Source organism: Urocitellus parryii, chromosome 11, assembly GCF_045843805.1.
Source record: "Urocitellus parryii isolate mUroPar1 chromosome 11, mUroPar1.hap1, whole genome shotgun sequence".
Classification (NCBI taxonomy): Eukaryota; Metazoa; Chordata; class Mammalia; order Rodentia; family Sciuridae; genus Urocitellus; species Urocitellus parryii.
In genome coordinates, this window is record NC_135541.1 from 84393380 (window position 1) to 84411723 (window position 18344).

Sequence of the window (18344 nt, forward strand, 5' to 3'; positions counted from 1 at the left end):
TGTGGGGTCCTTACAGCCCAGGAGGATATCCTTACGAAGAAGAGGAAGTATGGGCCCCACAAATCACAGGTCAGTGTGAAGTGAGTGATCCCTGTAAGTTTCTGAAATAACTTGTTCATATATATGTATATTATCTCCAAGATGGGCTGTTTCTTTCTTTCTCTCTCTTTCTTTCTTTCTTTCTTTTTTGTTTTAGGTCTTGAGGTATGTGTGTATTTTGGCATTTTAAATGTGCCCCAAGACATTTTATTTCATTTACTTATTTTTGGTACTGGGGATTGGTACTGAGCTTTTTTTATTTCCTATATTGAGACAGGGTCTCACTAAGTTGCCAGGCTGGTCTCAGACTTTCGATCTTCTTCATCCTCCTGAGTAGCTGGGGTTACAGGTATGAGCCATTGCACTTGGCCCCAAAGCATTTTTTGAAAGAATAATTTATCTAAAATTCATATCTGTTTGGCTGATAGTGAGTGAAGATACCTTTATATACTGGGCCAGTAATAGTTTTAGGAACAGTTGGTTAAATTCAAGGATGTTGATTATTATTATTTTTTTAACTATTATCACCTGAAATGGGGGGGCTAGCTGGTAAAGATATTTTTGTGGGTAAGCATTCTTTTTTCTTGCATATTATTGAAATTAGTATATTACTTATTTCTCATATGATTCAGTAAGTTTCACAGACACTATTTCATTCATGATGTCTCTGAATCTTGGAGTAGAATATGGTTGCCTCTGTGTGTGTGTTTCATCTTTTAAAAGTCACAGAGAGGTTAAATATCTCAAAAATTCAAGGTCAGTCAGTAGTTTAGTAGTGTAACTTTATATTTTAGAATCTTCAGAAAGTCTTGTAGGGGGTCTTCTGTTATTCAATCTGCTTCCAGAAATGTCCTTTCATATTGCCTGCAAACCTTCTTGATAATTGAGGAACTTATAGTCAAACTGAATAAAAACATAGTGATAATAATAGCAGGGATCATTTATTGATTGCAATGTGCCAGGTATAGAACTGACTGCATTAAATGCACTTTCACTTCATCTGCATAGCCGCTTTGTTATTTTTCCCATTTTACAGAGGAGACAAGTGTATTTTCCATAAAGTTACACAGGTTGTTACATAAAGTTACATCAAGTTTTAGGTCTTGAGGTATGTGTGGGTTTTGGCATTTTAAATGTGCCCCAAGACATTTTATTTCATTTACTTATTTTTGGTACTGGGAACTGGTACCAAACTACATATACAGCCTTTTTTATTTTCTATATTAAGACAGGGTCTCTCTAAGTTGCCAGGGTGGTCTCAAACTTCTTATCTTCATCCTCCTGAGTAGCTGGGATTACAGGATGAGACACACAGCTGATAAGAAATCAGCTAAACTGGGTTTGAATGCAGTCAAACTGGTACTCAGGTACGTGTGATCAACTGCTCTCTCTCTTTGGTCTCAGGGTTCAGGTGAAAAGCTATGGTTCCTAGAGGCAGTGGAATAAGAAGAAGAATGGAGGCCAGAGAGTAAGATCTCTTCCAGGAGTCTGGTTGTTTATCAATTTGTTTCTAATTGTTCTTAGTGACATCCTGGTTTTGTATTTCACAATTCTAAAAGTGGAAAATCAATGTCACTTTCCACCTATATAATAGAATATGTAGTTCGAATTTTTTTAAATTTATTTTTTAGTTGTAGTTGGACACAATACCTTTATTTTATTCATTTATTTTTATGTGGTGCTGAGGATCGAACCCAGGGTTTTGCATGTACAAGTTGAGTGTTCTACAGATGAGCCACAACCCCAGCCCATGTAGTTTGATTTTTAAGGACACACAGCTGAAAACATTTTCCTAGTGTTGTAGCTCTTAGGCTTATTTCAGATAAAATTTCCTACCCTGCTCTTTTCCCATTAAGATGCAAATAGAGGCTTAATTAAACTAGTTCCTAATAATTTATTAGAGGTAATATGTCAAGTTATAATTTTTATCTGAAATTCTGTATTTCTTTCTTTCTTTCTTTCTTTTTTTTTTTTTTTTGGTACCTGGGATTGACTCCAGGGGTACTTTACCACAGATCTACATCCCCAGTCCTTTTCATTTTTAAAAATATTTTTAGTTGTAGATGGACACAATACTTATTCATTTTTATGTGAGGCTGAGGATCGAATCCTGCTCTACAACAGAGCCACAACCCCAGCCTCCTTTTTATTTTTTTAAGACAGGGTCTTACTAAGTTGCTTAGGGCCTCCCGAAATTGCTGAAACTGAACTTGAACTTGAATGTTCAATCCTTTTATCTCAGCTTCCCAAGTGGCTGAGATTACAAGTATGCACCACAAGGCCTGGATTTCTTTAGAAGGGTATTTTATATTATTTAAGGGCATTTTATATTATTTAAGCTTTACAGTTCATTCAGACCATAAACCTATAGGGAAAGATAGAAAATGTCACCTTCTTTTGATTCAGCTGTTATATCTGTAAAATTTTTACCTAATTCATCTTCAAAAGAAGGTTGTAGAGATGGTAACTAGATACTTTGTGGAAATGTATAGTTATTTAGCATTCAATTGTCTTGACCATGTGCAAGGTTGGGTATTTTATATTATATTATGTCATTTTAGCATCTCTACCCAGTATGTAAAAGTAGTAATATCTCCATTTTGCAGATGATAGAATTGAAGTTTGGAAACTAGCTTAAATTACAGTTAGTTACAGAGCCTAGACTCAAACAGGTCTGACTGGAAAGTCAGTATTTTAAATTTTGCCCCCAGTAGTGTCTGACCTTTGGACAAATCAGGGGAAAATCTCTCTCTCTCTCTCTCTCTCTCTCTCTCTCTCTCTCTATATATATATATATATATATATATATATATTTTTTTTTTTTTCCTTTGTTTTTCCTCTGCCACAAATCTGAGTGCTCCATTTTTCAACCCCAACAGACTAATAGCTTTATAAAACGCTTTTAGACCTATTTACTACAGATGGAAGATCAGAGATGGAGGCATAGATTTGTATTGCAACCCTGCAAATGCCTCAGGCTGGTGAGGGAAATGCTGTTAAGTTCCTTGTTTTAAATACATTTCTTGCATCCTTTGCTCCAACCATGCTGGGTTACTCATTTTCCAGATATGTCTCACTTTTTCACTTAAAAAAATGTGTCAAGGGCTGGGATTATGGCTCAGAGGTAGAGCGCTCACCTAGCATGTGTGAGGCACTGGGTTCGATCCTCAGCACCACATAAAAATAAAATAAAGGTATTGTGTCCACCTACAATTAAAAAAATAAAATGTTTAATAAAAAATGCGTTGAGGGTTTCATATGTGCAAGGTGGTGTATTTGGGGAAAATTTTAAAGAATAAACATTGCACAGCTGGTGGGGATGGCAGTCATGAGCTGAGATGCTCTTATAGATTGCAGTACAATGAACACCAAAAGGGAGAAATGCATAAAATTCTGGGTAAACACAGAAGAGGGAAATTTGGGGGAAATACAGAAGAGGAAGGACCAAATGTGAAAAAAGTAGCACATGAGCTGGGCACGGTGACGCACGCCTGTAATCCCAGAGTCTCAGGAGGCTGAGGCAAGAGGATCACGAGTTCAAAGCCAGCCTCAGCAAAAGTGAGGCCCTAAGCAACTCAGTGAGATCCTGTCTCTAAATAAAATACAAAATAGGGCTGGGAGTGTGGCTTAGTGGTTGACTGCCCCTGACTTCAATCCCCAGTACCAAAAAAAAAAAAAAAAAAAGTAGCACATGAACTACTTGACTAAGAGGAGTTTGGAAAGGGCATTTCAGACTTCCCAGAGCTGTGGCATAGTGGAAGATGTTGAGCTGTAAAGGTCAGGATGTGTCCAGGGAAGAAAGAGCCACTTGGTATAGAAAAGGGCAGGTATACAATTGAACATGGCTGGAGACAGGCTTACAAGGTGGTGGGTAGGGAGGAGAAGGGCCTTGAGTTACTGATAAGGAATGTGGATATTGTTGTACAGGTGTGGATACCATTAAAATCCAGAGTTTACCAAAGCCTATATCTTCTCTAAGACCCTACAGGTTCTACCTAGCTGTACTGCTTCCCTGTGCTCATTTCCAACCCTCTCCCCTTCATTTTCTCTGCTCTGTCCACCCTGACATTCTCTGAATACTCCAAGAATGTTCATATAGCACTTGACATTTCCTCTAGTTAGAAAAACCTTTTCCTGCATTCCTTTCTGTTGGTATTTCAGGGCCTGGGAGCTTAACTCATCATTGCACAAAACCCCTACCTAGTCTCATATCTTCTCTCTTAGCAGAAACACTGACACTAATTTACAAAGAGAAGTAATAAGACAACTGTTCCATTTGTATCACTTGCCCATTTAATTCACAAACTTAATTACACTGTGCGCCTTACCTCTTCCTGTCATGGATTTGGGGTTGATAAATTACAGCCATGGGCATGCCACACGTTGTAAGTAAAATTTTACTAGGAAACAGCTATATTCATTTGTTGAAGTATAGACTATGGCTTCTTTTGAAATACAGTGGCAGAGATGAGTAGTCGGAACACAGATTGTGTGGCTTGCAGAGCTGGAAATACTTACTATCTGGACCTTTATGACAAGGTTTACTGATCCCTGACTTAGAACCTGAGGTGATCCTTGTTTTTGATATTGTCCTTTTCATTTTTTCAGGTCATTGGACTTTCTTTCTGCCCTCAGCCTTGAACTTCATTGGCCACCTCTTCTTCAATCCACTAGTGTTTTTAAAGATACCAGCCTTCAAATAAAACATTCCCTTTTTCCTTCAACACTTTCACAACCTGCATAACTTCTCATCTAAGTATTTTTTAAAATTTTTTGTGGTGGTGGGAATTGAACCCAGGCCTTGCTCATGCTATGTAAACGTCTACCATTAACTTACATCCCCAGCCCTCATCTAAGGTTCTTAAAAGTTTGCTTTCCCAATCAGTCTCGAATTCCTCACCTTCCGGTTACATCCCAAATCACTTCAGTCTTACTTTTGTCCTGTTTGCTGCTAGTTAGTTGATGAAATCAATCAGCTCAATTAATTAAGCAACTTATTTAATTAATGAAAATATTTTTTTGGGGGGAACCACTAGATGCCACATTCTGTACTTGGCTTTGAGGACACAGCAGTGAACAAAGTCGGCAGAAATTCTTGCTGAGTAGAACTTACAATCTAGTAGGGGATACAGATAATAAAATAAATAAGTAAAATTCTAATATTTTAGAAAGTGAAAAGAGCTATAGAGAAACATCCATCAAGGAGATTGGGAATGCGCCTGGCAGAGTGGGGTTCTGAGTTTAGAAGGATAGTAAAGGAAGTCCTCACTGAAGAGGGGACACTTGAGAAAAGACCTACTGGGAGTGAGCCCTGGATAGGGAGCATTCAGAGTAAGGACCCTGGGGTTTGGAGTGTCTGGAATGTTCAAGGAACTTCAAGGACCAATATGGCAGGAGTGAATAGGAATAAGGGGCGGAGTGATAGGAGGTGGGTTTGGAAGGGTCAAGAGGAACTGTTATTTAGAGCCTTATAAACAGTTCTAAAGATTTTACCTTTTATTCTGAATGATTTGAATACTATTAAGGAGTTTTGAGCTAAGAAAGGATGTGATCTGGCAGCATTCTAAAAGGATCCTTCTGATTGCTCTGAGGGAAGCCAGTTAGGAGATTGTGGAAATTTTTCAGAGAATGGTGACTTGAATGTGGTGGTACTTCTTGGAGAACTGTTTCATTTCTGAATACATTTTGAAGTTAGAGGTGACAAGATAGATGTAGTGTGTGACATAAAGAGTGGAGTCAAGAATAAATCCCAGGGCTGGGGTTTGTGGCATTGTAGAAGAGTGTTTGCCTAGTGTATGTGAGGCATGGGGTTTGATCCTCAGCGCCACATAAAAATAAATAAATAAATAGATAAATAAAATAAAAGTTTTTTAAAAAAAGAACGAATCTCATGCTTGGGGCTTAAACCACTGTAAAGATGGAATTATCAACTTAGATGAGGAAGATTGTACAAGAAGCAAGTTTTTTTAAAAAATATTTTTTAGTTGTAGTTGGACACAATACCTTTATTTTATTTATTTATTTTTATGTGGTGGGTGCTGAGGATTGAACCCAGAGTCTCACATGTACAAGGCAAGTGCTCTAGCACTAAGCCACAACCTCAGCCCAATAAACAAGTTTTAGGGAAATATCAGGGATTTAGGAGGACACACTAAGTTTGAGATGCCTTTTTTAAAAAATTAGTTTTTTTAGTTGTTGATGGACCTTAATTTATTTATTTATATGCAATGCAGAGAATTGATCCCTTTGCCTCACACATGCCGGGCAAGTGCTGTCCTACTAGGCCACAATCCCAGTCCTTGAAATGCCTTTAGACATTCAAGTGAAAATGTCTAGTGTCAAGTTGGATGTATAAAATATAAATCAGGAAATAAGTGGAAAGACAGATTTGGTGATGAATACTTGTAAGAAGCATATAAATCATAGTTATGACTAAGTGAGGTCATAAAACAAGTGGACGAGATAGAGAAGTATTTAGGCTCTGAGCTCTGGGGCATGCAAATACAGATAGATAGATAGATAGATAGATAGATAGATAGATAGATAGATTAGATAGATAGAAAGATTAGATAGATAGAAAGATATATATATTTGGTACTGAAGATTTAATCCAGGGATGCTTTACCACTGAGCTACATCCCCAGCTCTTTTTTTTTTTTTTTTTTTTTGAGACAGGGTTTCACTAAGTTGCTTAGGGTCTTGCTAAATTGCTTAGGCTGGCCTTGAACTTGCTTTTGCCTCAGCCTCCCAAATTATGAGATTATAAGAGTGTACCCCTGCACCTGCTTGAGGTACACCAATTTTAAACAGTTGAAAAAATGAGAAGGAGCAAAGCACAAAAGCAGGAGTCAATGAAATAGAAGGGGAACCAGGAGACATAGTGTCATCGAGGCTAAGTGGGAAAAGTGATTAGGAGGAAGCAAACATGGAGTTAAATATCAAGTAAATTGACTATTGAATTTAGCATCTATGGGTCACTGGTGACTTTGAAAAAAACTTTTTTGGTAGAATGTGCATACAGAAGCCTGATTGGGAACGTGTTCAAGAGAGAATGAGCTGAGGAGAACAGTTGATAGGGAAGACAAAAATGCCAAGGGGCTTTGCTATTCAAGACAGCAGAGAAACAGTATTCCATTTAACAAATCCAAAGGCACTTCTCATTTTTGCCTTTAATTCTCTTTTATTTTTGTCACTGTACACTGTCCCTTCTCTTGATTTGTACAAGCTCCATCCATCAATATCTGATTTCTGTGCCTGAGGAGTTTTTTTAGTTTTCATTTTCATCTTGCATGCACCAAAGAAAAGTGCAGGAAATCGGGTAGAAAGAGAAGATGGGAAGGGAGGGGAGAGGAGGGGAGGGGAGGGAGGACAGTAGAGGATAGGAAGGCAGCAGAATACAACAGACACTAGTATGGCAGTATGTAAAAACATGGATGTGTAACCGATGTGATTCTGCAATCTGTATACGGAGTAAAAATGGGAGTTCATAATCCACTTGAATCAAATGTATGAAATATGATATGTCAAGAGCTTTGTAATGTTTTGAGCAACTAATAATAATAAAAAAACTAGTATCTAAAAAAAAAGTGCAGGAAATTAGTATAGAAGCAGCCTACAACCAATGGCTGGTGGGAGTTGGTAAATAAATTTCATAGCCCTGAACCCTTTGTTTGTGTGTGCTTGAGGTGGGGGGTGGGGATAGGTATACCTGAGGCTAGTGGTTTTGCACCATTACTCAGTGTACCCATGGGAAAAAGTTTCAGATGCCCAGTGGTCAACAGGCTTGAAGACACATCCTATATTGACTGTCTTCCTTTCTTACCCCATTTCCCCACTCCCCAGATAATGCTCCCTGTACCTCCCCAAAAGTTATTCCTTGAAACTTTGTTTCACAGTCTGCTTCTTGGGGAATGTAAACTAAGACACTGCATATTTAGAACATGATCTAAAACTTAATAAAACTCTCATGATCCCATGTTACTCAATAAATACCATTTATAGTAAATGTTCTCAGGGCATAAATAAATGGAAAAATAAAGAAAACTTCCTTTTGCAAATAATCCCTTGACTTATTTTTCTACCTGTGATAATGAGAAATATATATTTGGTCTTTGCCCCAGGGTCCTGAAACAGAACTTCTAAAACCCTTGGAATTTCCTGAAAGATAGGTGTGATTATAAGATCTTTTATTTTATCTAAGTGCCTTTAAACCATACCTGAGCTTATGCTACTAAGGGGATTCTTAGTGGGTCCCTAGAAAGCTTCGGGATGGTGGCTGGTTGTCAGAAGAACCAACCATGTGAAATTTTTAGCCGTACCCCTGCACCTGTGGAGAGTAGAGATGGGCTGGAGATTGAGTCCAGTCACCAATGTCCAGTGAGCTATCAACTATGCCTATGTACTGGAACCTCCAGAAAACCCCCTGCACAATGGGGTTCTGACAGCTTCCCAGTTGATGAACACATGGAGTTACTGGGAGGCTAATGTGCCCAGAGAGAGCTTAGAAGCTTTGTACTTTTCTTTATACCCTTCCCCAACCCCATTTAGCTGTTCCTGACTTGTGTCCTTTATAATAAATTGATAATGGTAAGTAATTTTTTTTTCTGAGTCCCACGAGATTCTAGGAAATTACTGGACATTGGAGGAGGTTGTAAGAATCCCTGATTTATAGCTGGTTGGTTAGAAGTACAAGTGGCAACCTGGGACTTGCAACTGATATCTGAAATGGGACAGTCATGTGGGACAGAGACCTGAATTTGTAGGATGTGATGTTTCAGGTAGATAGTGTCAGAACTGAATTGAATTGTAGGACACCCAGTTTGTGTTGGCAAGAATTGTAGAACTTCTCAGTGTGGGAAACTCCTACACATTTGTGTCAGAAGTGTTGTGAATATAAACAGTAAAGAACCTACTATTTTTTTTTTTACCCAATATGAGGGAATTGAACCAGAGGTATTTTACCACTGAACTAAATCACCAGTCTTTTTTTTTTTTTGTATTTTATTTTGGGCTAAGTTGCTGAAGGTCTTGCTAAATTGCTGAGGGTCTCGCCAAGTTGCTGAGGCTGGCCTGGAACTTGTGTTTCTCCTGCCTCAGCCTCTCCAAGTGCCTGGGATTACAGGTGTGTCTCATTGCATCCAGCTCTACTATTCTTTCATGTTTGTCCCTGCATTTTGAAGGTGTTAGCACAGTATGAGCATTACTAGGTATGGGGATAAGAATAAAAGTTTGATTTCATGCTAGGTGTATTAATTTTGCATCTATGATTTCTGATCATGTAAAGTCTAGGAAAGTATTAATTGATCAGTAATGCTCTGATATCTTAAGTGAATTTCCTTTTATTTTATGAATGTTAAGTATCCAACCTAGAATCTATAAAGTAGGTTATTTATGGTCAGAGTAGTAATGTAACTCCTCTTGAGATTCTGTGTTTTTTCCCCGATACAACACATTCAATTACTGCTTAAATCTAAAACTTCTTTATAAGTATACAAACTCTGGGCACCCCTGCCTGCCACCTTAATGTAGCTAAGCACATACTTCCCTTCTATCTACACCTATAGAACTAAAAATGTTATCTTCTAAAATTATCTGAGAGCCTGCCTACTAAAACTGTGGAGAATCTTGAACCAGAAGTGGAGCCCTGAATGTTTCATCACCTCTCTGTCTCCATGTCTTCATTTTGGTGTCTTTTAAGGAAAACAAAAACAAAAACAACAACAACAACAACAACAAAAAAAAACCCTTGGGCTGGGGATGAAGCTCAGAGGTAGAGTGCTTACTTACCTAGCATGCACATGCCCTGAGGACTGAAAACAAACAAAAACAAACAACAACAACAAAAACAACAACAACAACAACAAAAACTGTCTGGAGTATATTCTCAGTCTCTTTCCAGAGTGCCTCTTTCTTGATTCTCACCTTAAAGTATTGATAGTCTCCATGGCTGATTGATTCTTTACATTTTTAAAAAAATATTTTAATCTCTTGTTTCATACACTCTTTCTTGAAGAAAAAAGTTTCTTTTTTATAATACTTATTAGTCTTTCATTTACTTAGTTATTTATTTTTTAGCAGTGCTGGGAATTGAACCCAGGGCCTCGTGCATGCAAGGCAAGCACTCTACCAACTGAGCTATATCCCCAGCCCCTTGAAGAAAATTTTTATTTGAAAGATCTGCATATCATGTTGATTATATGCTGTACAGTACTTTACAAGTAAAATGGTTTCATCTGGCAGGGCGTGGTGGCGCATGCCTGTAATACCAGCGGCTCTGGAGGCTGAGGCAGGAGGATCAAAAGTTCAAAGCCAGCCTCAGCAAAAAACAAGGTGTTAAGCAACTCAGTGAGACCCAGTCTCTAAATAAAATACAAAATAGGGTTAGGAATGTAGCTCAGTGTTCAAGTGCCCCTGAGTTCAATCCGAAGTACCCCCTTCCCACCAAAATGGTTTCATCTTCATGATGGAATGAGGTAGGTAACTTACTATTTCAATTTTATGGGTTAGAAAATAGACACAGAAAGGCTAGTAATTTGCTCAAGTTCCAACCAGTAGTAAGTGTAGATGCAGATGTTCTGTCTCCAGAAGCCATGTTATTTATCACCTCATGATTTTTTGCAATGTAGACTGTGTCTATATTTTGAAGAATCTCAAACCTGTCAGTCAAGCCCAACCACCTCTCCTGATATTCTATCGATATAGTTAAGTGCTTACTTAAATGTATTTCCATCTCATTGTCTAGCAAATATTTTATATTAAAGAGAACACAAACTGAGCTCACTTGCCTCCTCCTACCCCTGGGAACATCCTGTACCTCTGTTTTAGAAAATGGAATCTCCTCATCCAGCCAGTGAAAGAGTCACAATTCTGGGAGTTATCTTTGGTTCCCCATTTTCTTCTCAACTTTTATTAACATTTGTTTTGCATATCCTGCCGATATCTTGCATGATTTTCCTAGTTATCATTTTGGCTTTTGCAGAATACTCAATTTATTAAGTAAAAGTCCTTATTATTAAAAGTACCTCTTAACTTTTATTAACATTTGTTTTACGTATCCTACAGATGTCTTGAATTTGGCCCTTTATGTCTATTGTCATTTACCTATGTCATTTCTTTCCTGAATTACTGAGTACAAGGAGTTCCAGTCTATGTATACATCAAGTCAATGTTTGTGATTCATACATGCTTGGGTATATCTGATGAACTTGTAGGGAGGGCTCCAAAGATCCACTTAGAAAAAGAAAAGTCAATGGAGAAGCCTGGAGAGAAGGAAAGTTCAAATTAAGGGAAAGAAGAAATGATGAGTTTGGCCAAGGAAGAAACCAAGGTTTCAAGTTTTTGAAGGAAATGTATTTGTTCAGCAATAGCATGATGTTTCTCACATCTGTGACTTACCATCTGGTGCATTATGCTATCATTGAAACTTTATATTGTTTTATTTATTTATTTTGTTCTAATTAGTTATACATGATAGTAGAATGCACTTGGACACATCATACATAAGTGGAATATAACTTCTCATTCTTCTGGTTGTACATGATGTAGAATCACATCGGTCACGCTGGAGATGTGGCATGCGTGGGGCGCTGGGTTCGATCCTTAGCACCACATAAAAATAAAATAAAGATGTTGTTCCACTGAAAACTAAAAAATAAATATTAAAAAATTTCTCTTTCTCTCTCTAAAAGAAAAAGGGCAGAACACCTCGTTTCTTGGGATACCAGCTATGGCCCCTTTCTCCCTCCCAGAAGAAGTCTATGTTACCCCTTAAAAAAAAAAAAGAATCACATGGGTCATGTAGTCATATATGCACATAGGGTAATAATGTCCAAATCATTCTTCTATCCTTCCCACCCCCAAACTCCTTTCCCTCCCTTCACTCCCTTTTGCTTAACCTTGAGTAACTCTATTCTTCCCTAGCCCCACATCCCCTCCATTGTGAATTAGTATCTGCATATCAGAGAAAACATTTGGCCTTTGTTTTTTTGGGTTTGGCTTATTTCACTTAGCATGATATTCTTCAGCTCCATCCATTTACTGGCAAATGCCATAATTTCATTCTTCTTTAAGGCTAAGTAATATTACATTGTGTATATACACCACATTTTCTTTATCCATTTATCTGTTGAAGGACATCTAAGTTGGTTTCATAGTTTAGCTATAGTGAATTGAGCTGCTATAAACATTGATGTAGCTGCATCACTATACTATGCTGATTTTAAGTTTTTGGATATAAACTGAGGTGTGGGATAGCTGAGTTAAATGGTGGTTCCATTCCAAGTTTTTTTTTTTTTTTTTTTTTCTGAATCAAATATAATTTTATTTTATTTTATTTTATTTAATGCCGCAGTCTGGCTGGGCACAAATCACAAGCCACTGAAGCAAGAACAGACTTTATTTTTTTACTGCAAGAAAGAAACCTCACACACGCTCCCGGGGAATCCTCCCGAAAAGCCACGAGGCTCCTCCAGCAACCCCCAGCCGGACATATCTCCCCGGGAAAACCCTCCTCCTGCCCTTCGCCAACCAATGGGAACTCCCGGGGAATCCCCGTGAGAACTAAAAATAGCGCGAGAACTCAAAATTAGCGCTAGAACTCAAAAGTAGCGGCAGAGGCGGATATTAACGCCTTGCCTGTCAATCAATACTGTTGGCAAAATGCCAGGGGCCATACAGACTCGGCTGTGGCTCTCAGCAATTTTATTTTTTTATTTTTTTTTTATTGGTCATTCATAACATTACATAGTTCTTAATACATCATATTACACAGTTTGATTCACGTGGATTATGAACTCCCCCTTTTACCCCATATACAAATTGCTGTATCATATCAGTTTCCCTTCCATTGCTTGACATATTGCCTTTCTAGTGTCTGATGTATTCTGCTGTCTGTCCTATTCTCCACTATCCCCCCTCCCCTCCCCTCCCCTCCCCTCCCCTCCCCTTTTCTTTCTCTACCCCTTCTACTGTAAATCATTTCTTCCATTTGTATTATCTTGTCTTGCCCCTCCTTTCCTCTTATATGACATTTTGTATAACCCTGAGGATCGCCTTCCATTTCCATGCAATTTCCCTTCTCACTCCCTTTCCCTCCCACCTCTCATCCCTGTTTAATGTAAATCTTCTTCTCAAGCTCTTCGTCCCTACCCTGTCCTTGTTTACTCCCCTTATATCAAAGGAGTCATTTGGTATTTGTTTTTTAAAGATTGACTAGCTTCACTTAGCATAATCTGCTCTAATGCCATCCATTTTCCTCCAAATTCTATGATTTTGTCATTTTTTAATGCAGAATAATACTCCATAGTATATAAATGCCACATTTTTTTTATCCATTCATCTATTGAAGGGCATCTAGGCTGATTCCACAGTCTTGCTATCGTGAATTGAGCTGCTATGAACATCGATGTAGCAGTGTCCCTGTAGCATGCTCTTGTTAGGGCTTTAGGGAATAGACCGAGAAGGGGAATAGCTGGGTCAAATGGTGGTTCCATTCCCAGCTTTCCGAGAAATCTCCATACTGCTTTCCAAATTGGCTGCACCAATTTGCAGTCCCACCAGCAATGAACAAGAGTGCCCTTTTCCCCACATCCTCTCCAGCACTTATTGTTGTTTGACTTCCTAATGGCTGCCAGTCTTACTGGAGTGAGATGGTATCTTAGGGTAGTTTTGATTTGCATTTCTCTGACTGCTAGCGATGGTGAGCATTTTTTCATGTACTTGTTGATTGATTGTATGTCCTCCTCTGAGAAGTGTCTGTTCAGTTCCTTGGCCCATTTATTGATTGGGTTATTTGTTATCTTATTGTCTAATTTTTTGAGTTCTTTGTATATTCTGGTTATTAGGGCTCTATCTGAAGTATGTGGAGTAAAGATTTGTTCCCAGGATGTAGGCTCCCTGTTTATCTCTCTTATTGTTTCTTTTGCTGAGAAAAAACTTTTTAGTTTGAGTAAGTCCCATTTGTTGATTCTATTTGTTAACTCTAGCGCTATGGGTGTCCTATTGAGGAATTTGGAGCCCGATCGCACAGCGTGTAGATCATAACCAACTTTTTCTTCTATCAGATGCCATGTCTCTGATTTAATATCAAGCTCCTTGATCCATTTTGAGTTAACTTTTGTGCACGGCGAGAGATAGGGATTCAGATTCATTTTGGTGCAAATGGATTTCCAGTTTTCCCAGCACCATTTGTTGAAGATGCTATCTTTCCTCCATTTCATGCTTTTAGCCCCTTTATCAAAAATAAGATAGTTGTAGTTTTGTGGATTGGTTACTGTGTCCTCAATTCTGTACCATTGGTCCACCCGCCTGTTTTGGTACCAGTACCATGCTGTTTTTGTTACTATTGCTCTGTAGTATAGTTTGAAGTCTGGTATCGCTATACCGCCTGATTCACACTTCCTGCTTAGTATTGTTTTTGCTATTCTGGGTCTTTTATTATTCCATATGAATTTCATGATTCTTTTATCTATTTCTACAAGATATGCTGTTGGGATTTTGATTGGCATTGCATTGAACGTATATAGGACTTTTGGTAGTATCGCCATTTTGATGATGTTAGTTCTGCCTATCCATGAGCAGGGTATATTTTTCCATCTTCTAAGGTCTTCTTCTATGTCTTTCTTTAGGGTTCTGTAATTTTCATTGTATAAATCTTTCACCTCTTTTGTTAGGATGATTCCCAAGTATTTTATTTTTTTGGGGGATATTGTGAATGGAGTAGTTGTCCTCATTTCCGTTTCGGAGGATTTGTCGCTGATATACAGGAATGCCTTTGATTTATGCGTGTTGATCTTATATCCTGCCACTTTGCTGAATTCATTTATTAGCTCTAATAGCTTCTTTGTAGACCCTTTTGGGTCTGCTAGGTATAGAATCATATCATCTGCAAATAGTGATAATTTAAGTTCTTCTTTTCCTATTTTTATGCCTTTAATTTCTTTCGTCTGCCTTATTGCTCTGGCCAGTGTTTCGAGGACTATGTTGAACAGAAGTGGTGAGAGAGGGCATCCCTGTCTTGTACCAGATCTTAGAGGGAATGCCTTCAATTTTTCTCCATTCAGAATGATGCTGGCCTGTGGCTTATCATAGATTGCTTTTACAATGTTGAGGTATGATCCAGTTATCCCTAATATTTCTAGAGTTTTGAACATAAAGGGATGCTGTACTTTGTCGAAAGCTTTTTCTGCATCTATCGAGATGATCATATGGTTCTTATTTTTAAGTCTATTGATGTGGTGGATAACATTTATTGATTTCCGTATATTGAACCAACCTTGCATACCAGGGATGAATCCTACTTGATCATGGTGTATAATTTTTTTGATATGTATTTGAATCCGATTCGCCAGAATTTTATTGAGGATTTTTGCATCAAGGTTCATTAGAGATATTGGTCTGTAGTTTTCTTTCTTTGAAGTGTCTTTGTCTGGTTTCGGAATCAGGGTGATGTTGGCCTCGTAGAATGAATTTGGAAGTTCTCCCTCTTTTTCTATTTCCTGAAATAGCTTGAAAAGTATTGGTGTTAGTTCCTCTTTAAAGGTTTTGTAAAACTCTGCTGTATACCCATCCGGTCCTGGGCTTTTCTTAGTTGGTAATCTTTTGATGGTTTCTTCTATTTCCTCTATTGTTATTGGTCTGTTTAGGTTGTCTATATCCTCCTGGCTCAATCTGGGCAGATCAAAAGACTCAAGGAATTTATCTATGCCTTCACTATCTTCTATTTTATTGGAGTATAAGGATTCAAAGTAATTTCTGATTATCTTCTGTATTTCTGTAGTGTCTGTTGTGATATTGCCTTTTTCATCCCGTATGCTAGTAATTTGGGTTCTCTCTCTTCTTCTCTTCGTTAGCATGGCTAAGGGTCTGTCAATTTTATTTATTTTTTCAAAGAACCAGCTTTTAGTTTTGTCAATTTTTTCAATTGTTTCTTTTGTTTCAATTTCATTAATTTCAGCTCTGATTTTAATTATTTCTTGCCTTCTACTTCTTTTGCTGTTGTTTTGCTCTTCTTTTTCTAGGATTTTGAGATGAAGTATGAGATCATTTATTTGTTGGTTTTTTCTTTTTTTGAGGAATGAACTCCAAGCAATGAATTTTCCTCTTAGAACTGCTTTCAATGTGTCCCAAAGATTCCGATATGTTGTGTCTGTGTTTTCATTTAACTCTAGGAATTTTTTAATTTCCTCCTTGATGTCTTCTAATACCCATTGATCACTCAGCAACCTATTGTTCATTCTCCAGGTGATGCTTGATTTTTCCTTTCTTCTTTTATCATTAATTTTCAGTTTCATTCCATTATGATCAGACAAGATGCATGGTATTATCTCTACCTCTTTGTATTGTCTAAGAGTTGCCCTGTGACATAGTATATGGTCTATTTTTGAGAAGGTTCCATGTGCTGCTGAGAAAAAAGTGTAGCAACTTGATGTTGGGTGGTATAGTCTATATATGTCAATTAAGTCTAGGTTGTTAATTGTGTTATTGAGTTCTATAGTTTCCTTATTTAACTTTTGTTTGGAAGATCTGTCCAGTGGTGAGAGAGGTGTGTTGAAGTCTCCCATGATTATTGTATGGTGGTCTATTAGACTCTTGAACTTGAGAAGAGTTTGCTTGATGAACACGGCTGCACCATTATTTGGGGCATATATATTTATGATTGTTATGTCTTGTTGGTGTATGGTTCCCTTGAGCAGTATGAAGTGTCCTTCTTTATCCCTTTTGATTAGCTTTGGCTTGAAATCTATTTTATTAGATATGAGTATGGACACTCCTGCTTGTTTCCGTGGTCCATATGAGTGATATGATTTTTCCCAACCTTTCACCTTCAGTCTATGTACATCTTTTCCTATCAAATGTGTCTCCTGTAGACAGCATATTGTTGGGTCTTGTTTTGTGATCCATTCTACTAGCCTGTGTCTCTTAATTGGTGAGTTTAAGCCATTAACATTTAGGGTTATTATTGAGATATGGTTTGTTCTTCTATCCATATTTGTTTATTGATGTTACTAAACCTGATTTGTTATCCTCTTTGACTACTTTCCCCCCTTTACTGTCCAACCTCCCATTGTTGGTTATCAATGTTATTTTCCATTTCCTCTTCCTGTAATGTTTTGCCAAGGATTTTTTGAAGAGATGGTTTTCTAGCTGCGAATTCTTTTAACTTTTGTTTATCATGGAAGGTTTTAATTTCATCTTCTAACCTGAAGCTTAATTTCGCCGGATACACGATTCTTGGTTGGAATCCATTTTCTTTAAGCGTTTGAAATATGTTGTTCCAGGATCTTCTAGCTTTTAGAGTCTGTGTTGAGAGATCAGCTGTTATCCTGATTGGTTTACCCCTAAATGTAATCTGCTTCCTTTCCCTTGTAGCTTTTAAAATTCTCTCCTTATTCTGTATGTTGGACATCTTCATTATAATGTGTTTAGGTGTGGATCTCTTATGATTTTGCACATTCGGCGTCCTGTAGGCTTCTAGGATTTGGGATTCTGTCTCATTCTTCAAGTCTGGGAAGTTTTCTTGTATTATTTCACTGAATAGATTGCTTAATCCTTTGGTTTGGAGCTCTGTGCCTTCCTGTATCCCAATGACTCTTAAGTTTGGTCTTTTGATATTATCCCATAGCTCTTGAATGTGCTGCTCATGGTTTCTTAGTAGACTTGCTGAGCTATCTATGTTCTTTTCAAGTTGAAATACTCTGTCTTCATTGTCTGATGTTCTATCTTCTAAGTGATCCACTCTGCTGGTAGTATTCTCAATTGAGTCCATTCCAAGTTTTATGAGGAATCTCCATACAGCTTTCCAGAGTTTGCAGTGCCACCAGCAATGTATGAGTGTACCTTTTTTCCTACATCCTCGCCAACATTTATTGTTGCTCATGTTCTTGATAATTGCCATTCTGACAGGAGTGAGATGAAATCTTAGAGTAATTTTGATATTCATTTTCTAATTGCTAGAGATGTTGAACATTTTTTCATTTGTTTGTTAACTGATGATATTTCTTCTTCTGTGAAGTGTCTGTTGAGATCCTTAGCCCATTTATTAATTGAGTTTTTTTTTTTGATTGTTTTATAAATCCTGGAGATTAATGCTCTGGCTGAGGTGCATGTGGTAAAGATTTTCTCCCATTCTGTAGGCTCTCTCTTCACGTTATTGATTGTTTCCTTTACTGAAAAGAAGCTTTTTAGTTTGACTCATACCATTTATTGATTCTTGATTTTACTTCCTGTGCTTTAGGGGTCTTGTTAAGGAAGTCAGACCCTAAACTGATATGGTGAAGATTTGGGCCTACTTTTTCTTCTATTATGTG

General features: G+C 37.7%; 1 non-coding gene across 1 annotated transcript; it reads right to left on the reverse strand.

Moving 5' to 3' along the window:
- Positions 1-10110: 10110 nt before the first annotated feature.
- Positions 10111-10183, reverse strand: Trnaa-ugc (transfer RNA alanine (anticodon UGC)). The gene has a single exon. It is a non-coding gene; the product is annotated as a tRNA-Ala (tRNA).
- Between the last annotated feature and the right edge of the window lie 8161 nt (positions 10184-18344).